This window comes from Apium graveolens, chromosome 9 (assembly GCF_009905375.1).
Source record: "Apium graveolens cultivar Ventura chromosome 9, ASM990537v1, whole genome shotgun sequence".
Lineage (NCBI taxonomy): Eukaryota > Viridiplantae > Streptophyta > Magnoliopsida > Apiales > Apiaceae > Apium > Apium graveolens.
This window is the reverse complement of record NC_133655.1, coordinates 156,432,067-156,447,053: the sequence shown is the minus strand read 5'-3', so window position 1 is coordinate 156,447,053 and position 14,987 is coordinate 156,432,067. Positions and strand designations below refer to the sequence as shown.

The 14,987-nt window shown below is 36.7% G+C and overlaps 2 non-coding genes across 2 annotated transcripts; one reads left to right on the top strand and one right to left on the bottom strand.

Moving 5' to 3' along the window:
• Nucleotides 1-2,143: 2,143 nt before the first annotated feature.
• On the top strand, nt 2,144-2,250 carry LOC141688559 (small nucleolar RNA R71). Its single transcript, XR_012561994.1, has one exon. It is a non-coding gene; the product is annotated as a small nucleolar RNA R71 (small nucleolar RNA).
• A 4,044-nt stretch (nt 2,251-6,294) lies between these two features.
• LOC141688522 (small nucleolar RNA R71) lies at nt 6,295-6,401 on the bottom strand. The gene has a single exon (XR_012561960.1). It is a non-coding gene; the product is annotated as a small nucleolar RNA R71 (small nucleolar RNA).
• Nucleotides 6,402-14,987: the final 8,586 nt, after the last annotated feature.

The window sequence follows — 14,987 nt, the reverse complement described above, 5'->3', positions numbered from 1 at the left end:
AAGAACTATCAGAAATAGGATAGATGATCCCTGCATCTAGCCACTTGAGAGTTTCCTTCTTCACGCCCTCTTTCATGTTAGGATTTAGCCTCCTTTGTTGTTCAACATTTAGTTTGCTTCCTTCCTCTTAGCAGAATTGTATACATGCAAATTCCCTTGATATCTGCTATAGTCCATCCAATTGCCGATTTGAATTCGCTAAGATTTCTCAGGAGCTTTTCCTCATCACTACCTGAAAGGTCAGATGCAATAATAACAGGCAAAGTAGATTCATCACCTAAAAATGCATACCTCAAGTGTTCAGGCAATAGTTTAAGCTCGAGTGTAGGAGCTTCCTCAATAGATGGCTTGAGGCGCTTTGAAGAATTTTTCAGCTCTTCCAATCCAAGAGATTCAAATGGCATATCCAGCCTTCACTTCCAAGGAGAAGCATTCAAATACTGCAACTGCTCATCACCTTCGTCATCTTCACTATCTGAATTCCCCAACAAGGCTTTCTCAAAGGCATCAGACCTTAGCATTTGATCAAGTTCTGAACTAACCACATAATCGACCAATTTAAGTTTTAAGCATTCCTCATTATCAGTAGGGAATTTCATGTCATTGAATACATTGAACATCACATCCTGATCCAGCACTCGCATAGTGAGCTCACCCTTCTGCACATCAATCAAGGTTCGGCCAGTAGCCAAGAATGGCCTACCCAAAATTATGGGAATCTTTTTATCCTCCTCGAAATCAAGAATTACAAAATCAACAGGAAAGATGAGTTTGTCCACTTTGACCAAGACATCCTCCACAATGCCTCGTGGATATGTAATAGAACGATCGGCCAACTACAAGGTCATATAAATAAGCTTTGGATCAGGTAAATCCAACTTCTTGAAGATAGACAAGGGCGTCAAATTGATGCTAGCTCCTAAGTTACACAAGCATTTGTCGAATGAAACTTTTCCTATGGTGCAAGAAATAGTGAAGCTTCCAAGATCTTTAAGCTTCGGAGGCAACTTCTGTTGCAACACAACACTGTATTTCTCCGTGAGAGCAACGATCTCTATTTCATCTAATTTCACCTTCCAAGAGAGAATGCATTTCATAAACTTCACATAGCTAGGCATCTGTTCAAGAGCTTCAGCGAAAGGTATATTGATATGAAGTTTCTTGAACACCTCCAAAAACTTTAAAAACTGCTTATCCAACTTCTGCTTCTGCGGCCTCTTTGGAAAAGGAGTGGAGGATAGATCTGCTTCTCCCCTGTATTACCCTCAGGAGGAGTGTGTTCCACGGTTTTCTTCATTGGTTCCACTTCTGCTTCCTTCTTCACTTCTTCTTAGCCACATCTTCAGATTCTTGAACTTGAGCTTTTTCTTGGCTTGCAACCTTCCCAGACCTCAATGTAATTACCTTAACCTGCTCTTTAGCTTCCTTCTTTCCTGGAACTTCAGTGTCAATAGGAAGAGTACCAGGTTGACGATTCAGCAAGGCATTGATAATCTGCCCAATTTGATTCTCCAAGGTCTTGATAGACACCTTTTGGCTCTTGCACATGAGCCTCAACTCCTCCAATTCAGATTTTTCATTAGACTGTTGCAGTTGAAGTTGTTGTCTTGGTGCATATTACGGTTTCTAAAAACCAGGAGGGATATACTGCTTTGCTGGATACTGCTTATTAGGCTGTTGAACCGCATTCTGAGTGTTGCTCCAGCTAAAGTTAGGATGATTGTGGTTGTTGGGATGATAAGTGGCTGGAACAGGGTGCTGCGACCTCTAAAAGTTGCTCATGAACTGAGCGGATTCACTAGAAATAGCACACTGCTCTGTCTCATGGGCACCAGCACAAAGCTCACAAACACTAGTAATCTGATTAACTCCATAATTAGCCAAAGAATCCACCTTCATCGTCAAAGTCTTAAGCTGAGCAGCTATAACAGTAGCTGCATCTACCTCTAGAATTCCTGCTACCTTGCCTTGAGTTAGTCTCTGAGAGGGATTCTGGTATTCATTAGCAGCCATCAGTTCAGTCAAATCATAAACTTCATCGTACCTCTTAGCCCATAAGGCTCCGCCTGATGCTGCTTCAAGCATGGGTCTCGAAGTCGCACCCAAACCATTATAAAAGCAGTTAATGATCATCCAGTCAGGCATCCCATGATGAGGACACTTTCTAAGCATCTCCATATAATGATCCCAAGCTTCACACAAAGACTCTCCTGATTGCTGTGCAAATTGAGTAAGAGCATTCCTGATTGCAGTAATCTTCACCATAGGAAAGAACTTAATAAGAAATTTTGAGCAAGATTTTCCTACTTAGTAATAGAGCCTGGTGGTAGATAATGCAACCAACACTTAGCCTTATCCCTCAGAGAGAATGGGAAAAGCCTTAGATTTATAGCATCTTCAGACACATTATTGAATTTGAAAGTGTTGCAGATCTCGATGAAATCTCTAATATGCATGTTAGGATCTTCTGTTGAAGAACCCCCAAACTGAACTGAGTTCTGCACCATCAAAATTGTACTAGCCTTGATTTCAAAAGTGTTAGCCATGATGGCTGGTTTGACAATACTAGACTGAATATCATTGATCTTTGGCTGAGAATAATCCATCAAAGCCATTGTATTCGCTTCTGGTTCACCCATTACAATAAGAGCTTCTTCTTCAATTTTCTCCTCAACAAGAACTTCTTCCACTACTTCCTAATCTGCTTTTTCCAGTGTTCTCTTTCGAAGTTGAGAACGCATTAGCATACACTCTCTAGAGTACCTGAAAAAACAACAAACAAACAAGTAAAATATCTGAGTCAGTGAATTTTAACCACCACTGATGTCAAGCACATAAACTAAAAACTAACATCGAGTCCCTGGAAGCGGCGCCAAAAACTTGTTAGGACGTTAACACGCGCTAATAATACACGCAAGTATATGCGTTCGCAAGTAATATGGAATTAATTCTAGTTTGTTCCCACAGAGACTCTTTCAAGTTAACTTCAATCTATGCACTTATACAACAATGGTATGGTTATTATTAAATACTAAGATGATAACAAGTTGATATTGTTTATAACTACTAGATTATACTAACTAATATTAGGTAATAGATTAAAAGGTTGATTTACTTATATAACACAAACATGGGATTCCGACTTTATTAAATACTTCATTCAATAGCCTTTTTGTTCTAAACCTTAGCATGCAGTGGTGATGACACTAATCAGATAACACGAAACTAGTAACCGCCAACTTTCGTTGTACGAATACCCTACTACCAGACATCCACAAAAGAGATGGAAGCTGAATAGACACCAATTATATTGAGACCCTATATGTCTATAGAATTTGACAACTTAACGGTTTAATGCACAAGTTATCTATCAGGATTATATAGGGCAAGTAAGATGGTAAAAATTACCTACGAATCATGCATAACAATACATGAACATATGCTAGCATGGCAAGTTCTAAACCCATATATTCACTTTCGCTTCGATAGAGATTAACACGCTATATTATAAGTTCGCACCACTCATAAGACGAATAAGCACAACCAATACTAGGATATCATACAATCACCACACACTAAGGTATCAAATAAATTAACTAAAGAAATCCATAAGTAAATCTGTCAGAACCCCAGGATAATGATTATCCCATAATTGAACTCATCATCACCGTGGGTTCCAATGAAAGCATGGTATAATACACTAAGTCTTTATAAACTGAATAATAAAACCAAAGTACATTAAACAAGAGTAATAGGTTCAACAAATAAGAAAACTAGCATTCAAGGTTACAACTTAAAACAAAGAATCACAGGAATAAACTATATCATCTTCACCTTGGTTAAATTATGTTATATGGTCTTCTTACGTCTTCTCCTTGCTCCTATTTGCGTGCTTCTTATGAAAAACAACCTTAAGTTATATAGCAGCCCATGCAGATTAAAAGTCAAGAAAATCAGTTCTCTACTTGAAACATGATTCTAAATTCTTGCCCTGGCGCGGTCGTGCGCTTCACCAGCGCGGGCGCGCTGTCTTCCTGACAAACTGGTGCGGCCGTGCACTAGCACAGCACGGGCGCGCTGACATTCTGGAAAATCTGAATTGCTTTCTTTTATTTGCTGGTTCTTGATGGCATTCCACGAGCAAACTCCCAGGACACCATCCTAACACCAATTTAGCACCAAAGCAATGTTAAATCTCCTCGATCCCTTATTTATGCCTGAAATGCAAAACACTACAAAAATGTATCAAAAACACAACAACTTGAGTACAAAACACCAATTCAAGCCTTTATAGGACGTTCTAAGTGGACATAAATGCCACTTAACAGACATGCCCCTGTAGTGGCAAGTGTTGATAAGTGGATTTTATATCTACTTGGAACGCTTTATTACAGGCTTAAATTGGTATTTTGGACTCAAGTATCTGGTATGTTTGATGTGTTTTTATGTTTTTGCATTGCAGGGCACTAGTTAGAGGAGGAAAGGGCTTTATAAGGATTTTATGCTGATAAGAGATCAAATTTTGAAGTCTAGGCTATTCTCAAGTTATATAGAATCTCGTTAGCTTCGCGTGGGCAGTTGAATCGCCTAATTTTGACGAGCAGAACTCAAGATACGGCCAAAAGAGGAATTGTCAGAAAATCACCAGAAGTCCCGCGCGCCCGCGCCCCAGAAATCAGTAAACCGGCGCGCCCGCGCGGCCCTTTTTACCCCAGAATCCTGTTTCTACTTGAATTTGATGATTTTGAGGGTCTAGGTCCACTAGGGGCTTATATAAACCAATAAAAAGATGTTTTTAAGAACGAGGAGCCAAGGGAGAGTAATAGGAAGACCTAGAGAGCACAAGACGGCTACGGAGAAGAAGACTTTTATATTCTTCAGTATAATTGATACTTCGGATTCTTGTTTTCGATTTATCTTTGAACCCTAGTACTCTTATATTGTTTATTATCATATTTTCATTGGAACCCTTGGTGACGATGAGTTCGATTCTGAACTAATCATTGTCATGGGGTTCTAACGGATTTATCTATGGATTTCAATAGTTAATTATTTTAAATCCTTTGTGTGTGGTGATTTATGATTTCCTCATTTGGTTGTGCTTATTCGTCTTTGATGCGTAGCTAACATCTAAGATTGTTTGTTAATCTCTATTGAAGCGACAATGAATATAGAGGTTTAGAAATTGCCATTCTAGTATCGGTTTATGTATGAATTGACATGCATAATTCATGGGTAATTTTAACCATCTTATTCAGCCTATGTAATCAAGATAGATAACCTGTTCTTAAACCATTATGTTTTCAATCTTTATAGACATACAGGGACTAAGCATAATTGGTGTATATTCAACTTCTATCTTAATTGTGGATGTTTGATAGTAGGGTATTCGTATAACGAAAGTTAGAAAATACTAGTTTCATGTTATCTGATTAGTTGTCATCACCATCACATGCTAGGGTTAAAAGACATAAACTTTGAATGAATTATTTAATGAAGTTAGAATCCTATGTTTATTCTCATATAAGTAATTCAATTTTAATTTTCTTAGTTAATATTATTTAGTATAATCTCTTTGTTAAATCAAAACTCAAATTGTTACTTGTCTTAGCATTGAACGATAATCTACATTGTTACATAGGTGCATAATCTGAACTCAACCTAAATCGATTCTCTATGGGGACAAACTTGACTTCTATCTTATACTACTTGTGATCGCGTACGCTTGCGTGTATTTTCGTGTTTGAATTACAGCGAACAAGTTTTTGGCGCCATTGTCGGGGACTTGGTGTTTAGTTAGTTTATGTGCTTGTCATCAATGGTCATTAAATTTCACTGACTCGGATTATTTTCTTACAAGGTTTACTTTAGTCGTGTGTTTCAGGCATTCTAGTTGTTATTACAATGGGAGAACTAGCAGCGGATACGAAAGCTTTGATGGATTATTCTCAACCAAAGATTAATGACATTCAGTCTAGCATTGTCAGACCATCCATTGCTGCTAATACCTTTTAAATCAAGTCTAGAATGATTCAAATGGTACAGAATTTAGTCCAGTTTGGGGGTTCTCCAACGGAATATCCAAATATGCACATCAGGGATTTCATAGAGATCTACGACACCTTCAGGTTCAATGGTGTGTCTGAGGATGCGGTGAAACTGAGACTGTTCCAATTCTCTCTGAGAAACAAGGCTAAGAGATGGTTACACTCTCTACCAGCTAGTTCGATTGCTACTTGGGAAGATCTTGCTCGAAAATTTCTCACTAAATTCTTCCCTATGGCAAAAACAGTTGCAATCAGGAATGTTCTTACTCAGTTTGTGCAGCAATCAGGGGAATCGCTAGGTGAAGCTTGGGAGCGGTATAAGGAAATGCTTAGGAAGTGTCCTCATCATGGAATGCCTGATTGGATGATCATCAATTATTTCTATAACGGTTTGGGGCACAATCAAGACCCATGCTCGATGCAGCATCAGGTGGAGCCTTATGGGCTAAGAGCTGTAATGAAGCTTATGAGCTAATTGAGCTGATGACTGCTAATGAATATCAGTATCCAACCCAGAGATTACCATAGGGCAAGGTAGCAGGAGTTCTTGAAGTGGATACAGCTACGACTATCACTGCTCAACTAAAGGCGTTTTCTATGAAGATCGATTCTCTGGCTAACTATGGAGTTCATCAGAGGACAAGTGTTTTTGAGCTTTGTGCAGGTTCACATGCGACGGAGCAATGCGCTATATCTAGTGAATCAGCTCAGTTTGTGAGTAACTTTAAGAGATCGCAGCAACCAGTTCTGGACACTTATCATCCTGACAACTGGAATCATCCTAACTTTAGCTGGAGCAACAATCAGAATGTAATACAATAGCCGTTCCAGCAGTTTGGAAACAAGCAATTCAATCCCCTGGTTTTTAGCAACAATTTACACCACGACAACAACTCCAACTTCAACAACAAACTCATGGAGGTTCAGGTCAATCTTTGAATGAAAAATATGAAGTGGAGGAGTTGAGGCTTATGTGCATAAACCAGACTCTTATATGCAAAAGCCAGGCTGTTTCTATCAAGACTCTGGAGAACCAAATTGGGCAAATTGCTAACGCCTTATTGAATCGACTTCCAGGATGGATTCCTAGTGATACAAAAGACAATCCAGGCAAGAGGGAAATTAAAGAACATGTGAACGCCATCACCTTGAGGTCTAGAAAGGTTGCAAGCCCCCAAATTCAGCAAGATGAAGAGTCTAAAAATTATGTCCAGAATGCAGGTACGTCTGCACCCTTGCCAATTCCAGAAAATGAGATTGTAGCTGAAAAGGTTGTGCAGAAGGGAGAGCTTATAATGAGGATTCTAAATCAGAAAGTTACCTTTAATGTTTTCAAAGCAACAAAATTCTCAATTGATGAAGAGGAATGCTTTAAAGTAGAGATGGTCGATTCTGTTGTGAATACAGAACTTGAGCAAGTGCTAAGGTCAGATACTTTAGAAAGAGCCTTGACAGGGGAATCTGATAGTGAATATTAAGGGGCAGAGCAACTGCAATATTTGAATACTTCTCCATGGAAAAGGGGGATGGATCTGCCATTCGAGTCTCTTGGATTAACAGAGCTGAAAGATTTTGATGAGCGTTTTGAACCATCTATTAAAGAAGCTCCCCCCACACTTGAGCTCAACCCACTGTTAGATCACTTGATTTATGCATTCTTAGGTGCACCCCATGACAAGGGCTTGGGATATATTTTTGATGATGTAGAGGGTGGCCAAACGAATCATCCCGTGCCTACAGAGGGTTCTTCTCATGCGCAGCAAGTAGTTGATAGGACTGGTGTTGGTGATGAGAAGTATAGGAGATTGACCAGGCGTATGGAGGCCATGCACGACATTCACAGTCATTTTGCTGCATATTTGACACAGGCTTTGGGCACTATTTTCCGGGCCACTGGTGTCGAGGTCGATTGGCCTGTATTTGGAGATGATTCTGTTTTCCCACCACCTGATTCTCCACCCGAGGAGGGTGATCATCCTGATGACTAGGTATGCCTTGTATCCTTATTATTGCCTTCAATAGAGACATTGAAAATTTTAAGTTTGGGGCTGATAATGTAAAGGATTAGTAGTTTGTATTCATATTGCATATTTAGTTGTAGTTATATTGCATATTTAGTTGTATTTCATTCGTATTTTTGCATGATTGTTCATATAAGTCATATTTGTTTGCATTTTTCTTCATGTTATTATGTGAGTCCTTGTAGTTGCATTTGCACGAATGGTAACATGATCCCTTCGGTTGAGTTATTTCTGATTGATTGGTTGATGTTGATGTGAGTGTAGTGATGACTAATAAAGGGATGTTTAAGTCCTAATGAATTGATTTGCATGCCCAGATTTTTTTCCCACAAGTCTTATAGATTGCTTTTGATCTTGATCATGATCATACTTGTTTATTTGTTGAGATTGAATCACTTGTTTATATTTAAAATTTTTGGTATTCTCGTAATGACAAAAGAACATTGAATTTTAATCTAGAGAAAAACTTGGATTTCATTGCTAGTTGTGAATAAGGCTAGGTGTCAAATGGCTAGTAGTCGGCTCATATTTTTATGAGTAGTCTAGGGTTGAATGAGATGGAGCGAAACGCACTCATTCAGAAATTGTTGGAAAAGAAAAAAAAGTCGGAAAAAAATGATGCAAAAGAAAAAAAAAGAGTATGTGTTTATGCATAATTGATCAAGAGTGAGCTCTTTAATACTCGAGTTATTAAATTCGAGGGGACTTTGTGCCTAGCGACCTGAGGCTTTTATAGTCCGGGATCCGCTAAGCTAACGCTCGATACATGGGTATTATTGTATAAGCCTTTTGGGACCTTACTCATTGCACGGTCAAATAAGCATCTTTGTTATGTGTTCAATAATAGCATGAATCCTTGTATAACTCTAGTAGGAAGGAGGTGTTGTGACTCATTATGCGTTTAAAGTCTATTCTATTTATAAACTTGTGATTGTTTTGATAATAGATAAGTTATGGTTATTGATCTAGTATCGAGAGTATGTTTGTTAAGCATCCACACACGCACGTTTCTGGTTTGTGAGTTGGTTTGTGGGGTTTATTCAAACTCTGTTAAAAGTCATTGCATTCTTAGAGGCATTGGCTTATTCATTTGGTTATGGTTGTTCTGAGGGGATCGATTGCATTGTCATTTAGTTGCATTCATGTAGTTGCATTCATGCAGTAGGTTTGTTTTGTAGTTTTGAGTCTGTTTATGCTTGAGGACAAGCATCGATTCGAGTTTGGGGGTGTGATAAGTGGATTTTATATCTACTTGGAACGCTTCATTACAGGCTTAAATTGGTGTTTGGGACTCAATTATCTGGTATATTTGATGTGTTTTTGTATTTTTGCATTACAGGGCACTAGTTGGAGGAGGAAAGGGCTTTACAAGGATTTTATACTGATAAGAGATCAGATTTTTAAGTCTAGGCCATTCTCAAGTTGTATATAATCTCGTTAGCTTTGCGTGGGCAGTTGAACCGCCTAATTCTGACGAGCAGAACTCAACATACGGCCAAAAGAAGAATTATCAGAAAATCACTAGAAGTCCGGCGCGCCCGTGCCAGAACTGGCGCGCCCGCGCCCCAGGAATCAGTAAACCCACGCGCCCGCGCCAGAACTGGGGCGCCCACGCAGCCCTTTTTTCCAGAATTTGAATTTGATGATTTTGAGGGTCCAGGTCCACTAGGGCTTATATAAAGCAATAAAAAGACGTTTTTAAGAACGATGAGTCAAGGGAGAGCAATACGAAGACATAGAGAGCACAAGACGGCTACGGAGAAGAAGACTTTTTTATTCTTCAATATAATTGATACTTCAGATGCTTGTTTTCAATTTGTCTTTGAACCCTACTACCCTTATATTGTTTATTATCATATTTTCATTGGAACCCGTGGTGACGATGAGTTTGATTATGAACTAATCGTTGTCATGGGGTTCTAACGGATTTATCTATGGATTTCAATAGTTAATTGTTTTAAATCCTTTGTATGTGGTGATTTATGATTTCCTAGTTTGGTTGTGCTTATTCGTCTTTGATGCGTAGGTAACATCTAAGATTGTTTGTTAATCTTTATTGAAGCGATAGTGAATATAAAGGTTTAGAACTTGCCATGGTAGCATAGGTTTATGTATGAATTGACATGCATAATTCACCCTATGTAATCAAGATAGATAACTTGTTCTTAAACCATTATGTTTTCAATCTTTATAGACATATAGGGACTAAGCATAATTGGTGTCTATTCAACTTCTATCTTAATTGTGGATGTTTGATAGTAGGGTATTCGTATAACAAAAGTTAGCATATACTAGTTTCATGTAATCTGATTAGTTGTCATCACCATCACATGCTAGGGTTAAAAGATATAAACTTTGAATGAATTATTTAATGAAGTTAGAATCCCATGTTTATTCTCATATAAGTAATTCAATCGTAATTTTCTTAGATAATGTTATTTAGTATAATCTCTTAGTTAAATCAAAACTCAAATTGTTATTTGTCTTAGCATTGAACGATAATCAAACATTATTGCATAGGTGCATAATCTGAACTCTACCTAAACTGATTTTCTGTGGGAACGAACTTGACTTATATCGTATACTACTTGTGATCGCATACGATTGCGTGTATTTTCGCGTTTGAATTACAACGAACAACTGTTCCAAAAAAATATCCCATAAGTGGTATTACCTTCTGAAGAGGTTCAAGCCCCGGAATTGGCTATATTAAATACCCCAAAATCAGTATCACCTCCGGAAGAGGTTAAAGCCCCATAAATGACTGTGACAAAAGCTTCATAAGTGGTATTACCTCCAGAAGAGGACATTGCCCATGAAGTGGCACATATTTCAATAGAAGCAAATGTACCTGAAAATTATGAGATCTCACTAAGTTATGTTCATAATGGGAAATTATTGGATCGTGGAAGTATTGAGGTTGATGTATATGCTTTTTCAGTGGCATGTGATATTATTATGAACTTCGATCATGAACCACAAAGTGTAGAAGAATGTCGACAAAGAGATGATTGGCCAAAATGGAAAATTGCAATATAAGAAGAATTTTAATTCTTGCGCAAGAGAAATCTGTTTGGACCTGCATTCTAAACACCAGCTGATGTGATCCCTGTTGGAAATAGATGAGTGTTTGTACGAAAATGTATTGAAAGAAATGAAAAAGTGAGATATAAGGCCTAACTGGTAGCTCATGAATTCTCTCAAAGACCTGGATTTGATTACCGGGAAACTTACTCTCATGTGATACATGAAGATACTTTTCATTTTCTGATGGGTATGGCTTATATGGAAAGATTAAAAATACGTCTCATGAATGTTTTTACATCCTACCTTTATGGATCACTTGATAGTGATATTTACATAAAAATCCCTGAAGGATTAAAGATAGATGGAATTAAATCTTGACATTTATACTTAGTTAGATTAGAACGATCATTATATTGTTTAAAACAGTCTGGTCGTGTGTGGTACACTAGGCTTAGTGAATATTTATTAAATGATGGGTATGTTAATATTCAAGTGTGTCCATGTGTGTTTATCAAAAGATCATCAACTAGTTTGGTTATTATTATTGTTGTATAACGTTATTGCTTATTCAGATATGTTCGTGGGATAATTGATCTCGGGTTATTCTTTTCGTATAGTTCAAAATCACAGCTAACTAGATAGGTAGATGCACATGTCAGGTCCTCACTTTGGACAATCACAAACAAGTTATCTATTTACATATTTTGGTACCGTTATCTTTTAGAAATCTACAAAACAGACTATGACAGCAACTTCATCAAACCAAGCAGAGTTACTGGCAATTCATGAAAAAAGCAGGGAATGTATTTGGTTAAGGCCAGTCATCAAACATATTCGGATTATCAAGCATTACAAACAGTCCCACAGTTTTGTTTGAAAATAATTCAACTTGTATCGGACAATTAAAGGAAGGACATATCAAAGGAGATCGAACCAAACACACTTGCCAAAATTCTTATATCCACATGAACTACAAGGGAATGATGACATTGATGTATAACAAGTGCACTCGTGAACTACAAGAGAATGGTGACATTAATATATAACAAGTGGGCTCATTTGATTATCTAGCTGATTTGATCAAAACTCACTAACCACCTCAACTTTTGAAAAACTATGAAACAATATTGGAATACAAATACTGAAATCACTGTTACAACAAGATGTCAAATTGTAGGACATTTTATTCCATACTCTTTTAGTTCGTCAAGGTTTTTATCTCACTATAGTTTTCCTCATAAGGTTTTAACGAGACAATCAATCTTTGTAATAACTCATATTTGATAATAACTGGGAGTGTTGTATAATAAAAGGAGTGATTATCAAAATCATACATATACACGCAAATATTTGAAAAAAAGGCCCCAACTGTCACTATTTGGGGGAAAATGGCCATGAATGTCACTTTCTAAAAAAATGGCCACAAATGTAACTCCAAAACGGAAGTTCAGGTGTCGTTTTCTTACAAAGCAAAAACGGAGATGCGTCTCTCGTTTTGCTTTTTTTCTTTTTTCTTTTAGTTTCAAAACACAAGTTGAATTCCTCTTTTGCATGGAAAAACGTGATCTCGTGTTTTGTTTTGCATACAAACGCCAATTCTACTCCCGTTTTGCTATTTTTTTATCTTTTATTATTATTATTATTTTTTACTAAAAATACTAGATAATGTTATGTTTCCAAGCTTAACACGTTATTATAAAGGGTATTTTTTCGTATTTTATTCATATCTATAAACATTTTTAATATTTTTAAAACTCAAATGGAGAATATGTGAAGCCTAATATATTTAAAAATGGGCCCTAATTCAACAATTTTTAACATTTTAGGGTTAACCCATCCCCTTTTGGGTGCTAAATGTCACTTTGGGGTTAAAATGGTCCAAAATATCACTTTTGAAAATAATGGCCCTAAATGTCACTTCAAAACGGTACATCATGTAACGTTTATGCGAAAGACCCAAAACAGTACTTCGTGTAGCGTTTTGACACTTTGGTTTTTTTTTATATGTACAAAACGTTATATGAAGTAGCGTTTTGGTTCCAAACGGTACATCACATAGCGTTTTAGCCCCAAAACACTACTTCATCTAGCGTTTTGCACATTATTAAAAAAAAGTAAAGTGCCAAAACGTTACACGATGTAGCATTTTCATATTTAAAAAAAACACAAAACGCTAGAAGAAGTGTCGTTATGAAATAACATTTCGGGCCATTATTTTCAAAAGTAACATTTTGGGTCATTTAACACACAGAAATGACATTTTGGGTCATTTATCACACAGGAATGACATTTTGGTTCATTTCTCTCCCTTTTGGGTTTTAGAAATATTAAAAAAATAAATTAATAAAACATACGCTATTTTTTTTTTGGTTTAGGATTTAGGGTTTAGGACCTTTAGCCTAAGTTCTAATTTATTCTAAGGTAGGGCCTAGGCTCTAAATCTCAGGAACTGAACTCTAATTATTAACTGTTTTTAATATTTTAGAATTCACCAATTCCCAATTCGAGTTTAAAAATATTAAAATAATTATAGATCCGAATAAAATATGAAATAAAATACATGTTAGAATAAAGTTTTAAACTTGAAAATATAATATTATCTAGCATTTTTGGCTAAAAAAATTATTAATGAAAAAACAAAAAAAAAATGTAAACCAAACTTCAAATTGTGTTTTTTAAGAAAGCAATAGTTGAAGTTGCATTATCATTAATTTAAAAAATGAAAAACGAGAATGGTGATTATGTTTTTTACCCACCAAAACTATGTCTGAAACTCCTTTTTGACTGTTTAGAAAAATAAAGAGAACAATGTAAATTGAAATACCGTTCTGAATCCAACAAAACACATCCTCTCAGCGGCCTCCCTTCTTTCATCCTCTCTGTTAGGGTTTATCTATTTTCAAGTAAATCGAGGGGCTTCCACTAATTTTCTCCGGTGAAAAGCCCCAACCCGTTTATTTTTTGTTATTCTCGTTTATTTCCTTTCAATAAAATCCAATTTTTTGGGTGTTTGTGTATCTCTCCTTTTGGAGTGTGTGTTTTGTCTCTCCTTTTGGAGTGTTTATTATGTTTTTATTTAGTCATGGTTGGGTTTATCTGGTGATAGATCTGTTGAGGACGAATTTATTGATATTTTTGGTGATCTGCAAAGCTTGCATCGGATCTGGGACGGTGGTGATTATTGCAAGAGCTCACCTTTCACAACTAAAGATTGTTTATCTTTCATGGGTTTATACTTTCGGCATGTCTATAGCTGGTATCCGGCATGTAGATAGCTGGGGTGCCTTCGGCATGTCTATAGCTGGTGTCCGGCATGTAGATAGCTGGGGTGACGCTTCTCCAATCTCATTTTATGAGATTGGTGTTTCTGAACATTGGGCTAATCATAGTTTTTATGTGATATGGTCAATTGCGATGTTGCTATTTTCAGAGATGCTGCTGCAATTTGGATCGCTTGGGATGTTTTTGATTTCGTTTTTAATTTCAAGAATTTTTAAATTCTATGTGTTAAATGATCAGGAAACAAAGCATCTAATTGTTTTTAGTATGTTATTTGTTTTATCACCTGGTTGTATCGATAGTTGGGGGTTTGTCCCGACTCTACTATATTCAATTTAATGAGAACTTTCTGCATTTGTCAAAAAAAAAAAAATAGCGTTTTCAACTTTTTAAAAAAAATGGAGCACGCATTAATGTTTTAAGTAATAACTAGTAACGGAACCTGATTCTCTGCTGGGACATTTGGGGTTATCTTTTGGGTCATTCTATCTCAAATAGAAAGGTAGAAAATGAAATTGTATTCACATAGCAAAAGAGGTGAAAACTTGCCCTATAATAGTGTGACCTCGTGTTATTACTTTAAGTGGAACTACTAAATAACATATTCATCATT